Below are 753 nucleotides of genomic sequence, written 5' to 3' on the forward strand. Positions count from 1 at the left end.
GACAACACTGTAATTCTATTTTACTGCTTTTGTGTTCATTTGACAGGGAAAACTTTGCAGTATTTCATACTTATTTTAAGCCCTTTATTGCAGCACAATATTAAAATAACAAGCTTAAAACAATTTTATAGGGGCTGGAGAGTTGGCTCAGCGGTTAAGAGCACTGACTGCTCTTCCAGAGGTCCTGAGTTCAAATCCCAGCAACCACATGGTGGCTCACAACCATCTGTAATGGAGTTTGATGCCCTCTTTTGGTGTGTCTGAAGACAGCTACAGTATACTCATATACATTAAATAAATAAATCTTTAAAAAAAAAACAATTTTATAGACAGGAAGATGAAGTTTAAGGCATTAGTTAAAACTCCATGATATTATCCAGTTATGCGTGCATTTTCTCTTACCTGTTACAGATATATTTGACAATATTTGATAAAGCAAAAAACATATTGTAAAAAGAAATAGCGATATTGGTAGTTTTTATTTAGATAAATGCTCTTGACTCATTTCTACTTTTTACTTCTTTGGTCACATTACTTAGATTGTAAGGCAAACTTATTTAAGTTTTTATTGTGGTTCAAATGAAATTAAATGTCAATTCTACAACAATTTTTATTGGGGGGGGGTGGAGGGATTCAAGACAGGGTTTCTCTGTGTAGCCCTGGCTATCCTGGAACTCACTTTGTAGACCAGGCTGGCCTCAAACTCAGAAATCCCTCTGCCTCTGCCTCTGCCTCTGCCTCTGCCTCTGCCTC

This window comes from Mus pahari, chromosome X, assembly GCF_900095145.1.
Source record: "Mus pahari chromosome X, PAHARI_EIJ_v1.1, whole genome shotgun sequence".
NCBI lineage: Eukaryota > Metazoa > Chordata > Mammalia > Rodentia > Muridae > Mus > Mus pahari.